At 46.4% G+C, this 2,220-nt stretch overlaps 1 non-coding gene across 1 annotated transcript; it reads right to left on the reverse strand.

Moving 5' to 3' along the window:
• Nucleotides 1-1,239: 1,239 nt before the first annotated feature.
• LOC137497107 (5.8S ribosomal RNA) lies at nt 1,240-1,389 on the reverse strand. Its single transcript, XR_011017643.1, has one exon. It is a non-coding gene; the product is annotated as a 5.8S ribosomal RNA (ribosomal RNA).
• Between the last annotated feature and the right edge of the window lie 831 nt (nt 1,390-2,220).

The raw sequence follows: 2,220 nt of genomic DNA on the forward strand, positions 1-2,220 counted from the left end.
CAATCCTGCGATCTCTAGTTTGTGTACTACCGGCACTGCCCATTTTTCTCCTCCGTGCCCTTTCCGAATGTCATTAATGATTAATAAAAAATAACTTCAGCGATAGTTTACATCCTTGTTTTAACCAAATATTGCAATCCATCGGCATACTAATTAGATTCTCCTCTAGTTGAATACAACAATATACATTTTGGTAAATCGCCTCGATCGCCCGTATCATCTTCCATGAAACTCCCAACCTACCTAATTTTTTTATGAGCGCTTTTCTACTCACCGTGTCAAACGCTTTTTCAAAATCTATGGACCCCAGGTATACACAGCCTCTTTCCCTGCTTAAGACTTTACTGTCATAATGTTATCTGTTGTCCTCCTTCCCTTTACAAATCCACCCTGAAACAGTGATATTATCGAAAAATCTTCGGCCCAAACCCTTAACCTATTTGCCAAAACCCCTGTGTAAATCTTACTCAATGGGTCTAGAAGAGTTATCGCTTGGTAATTGCACGGCAGGTTTCTGTTCCCTTTCTTTTTCTAAATTGAGCATATAATTCCGCATTGCCACTCTTTAAGTATTTTACCACCATTGAAGATCCTGTTAAATAAGTTCACTGTTCCCTCCCCCATCTGTCCGTATTTGCTTATTACTTTCCAAAATAAATCGTTTATAACATTTCTTCCCCCCCACCACCACCACCACCCTCCACCCCCCCCCCCCCCCCCCGCCGATCTTCCCCTAAGTTTGCCTATCACACCCTGTACTTCCTCCATTTAGATTTCCTTACCGAGTTCATATATACTAACTTCCATATTACTCCATCCCTAAACTTCTATTTGTCCTTCTCGCCTAACAATTCGCTGAGGTGTATCACCAACTGGCCATAATCAATCCTTGCTTTATCAAACCCTTTACACCGTTATTTTGTTTACTCTTTCCCAGATTCTCTCCGCTTCGTTCAACCTGCATTCTCTATTAATTAACTCCGTTTGTCCCATTGCCCATAGCTTCTTCCTCTCAACAATTTTAATTTTGTAATATTTCTTTAATCTACAGAAAGCTTCTCTTTCTTCATTCCCTCCGTTCATTCTAACCCTCCCGTCTCACACACTCTCAGTGGTGGTGTAGACCGGTCCAGCTCCACCGGGGTGAAGCTCTTTTCAGGAGACGCGGTGGCGGCCGTGACCGCACGAACCGCGACGCTCCCACCCTTCGACCGCAACGTCGTGTTCAGTTTTAGCAACCGACCCTCAGCCAGGCGTGGACCGGGAATCCATGGACCGCAATGTGCGTTCGAAATGTCAATGTTCATGTATCCTGCAGTTCACATGTCGACGTGCAATTTGCTGCGTTCTTCATCGACACACGAGTCGAGTGATCCACCGTTCAGGGTTGCTTTTCTTTCATTTTTCGATCGTTCTCCCCACGGTGAGTGGATGAAAAGCAATCATTTCCATGGGTTTCTCGTCACAGAGCTAAGAAGTGTTTCGAGCATGGGCGTTGCGTTCATTTAAAACCTTCCCGCCGGGCCGAAGCCGCGACGGGTCCCCTCAACTGAGCGAGGGATGTAGGTACCCAATGCCGAACGACTGCATCGTAGGAGACGCGGCCACGCGGACCGCTACACTCCCGCTGTCGGCGACGGCCGGGGCCGCCGCTTACACAGTACGAACAGGACTCGCCTGAGCTTGTAACAGCGGGCTCGGCAGGAGTCTCGCTCCTCGAGGGAGCTTCGCCGGAGGAGAAGACCTCGCGGGGCCGTCCGACTCCACTTCTCGAAATGTTTTTTGATAAAACCATTTCGATAATGATCCTTCCGCAGGTTCACCTACGGAAACCCTGTTACGACTTTTACTTCCTCTAAATAATCAAGTTTGGTCATCTTTCGAGACACAACGGAAACTGCGCGAAGCAGATCCCGCGCACCGGTCCGAAGACCTCACTAAATGATTCATATTTTAATGCCTTCATCACTGAACTCCGTAATACCTCGCATTCCTTATTATACCATCCTCCCCATCTCTCGTTTTTCTTCTCTTACCTTGCTCTCTCCGTGCATTCCTCATTATTGAGTATTCAATTAGGTCCAAGGCTCTATCGACACTATTTTCTTTTAAAGCAACTTCCCCTCCACATCTGATTAACTGTAGCTCATTTTCCATCAGGTCATCTAGTTCTCGTTTTGTACTCTCCGACCATTTAAATTTGAAATACCTCTTACCCTC

This window comes from Anabrus simplex, chromosome 1 (genome assembly GCF_040414725.1).
Source record: "Anabrus simplex isolate iqAnaSimp1 chromosome 1, ASM4041472v1, whole genome shotgun sequence".
NCBI classification, from domain to species: Eukaryota; Metazoa; Arthropoda; class Insecta; order Orthoptera; family Tettigoniidae; genus Anabrus; species Anabrus simplex.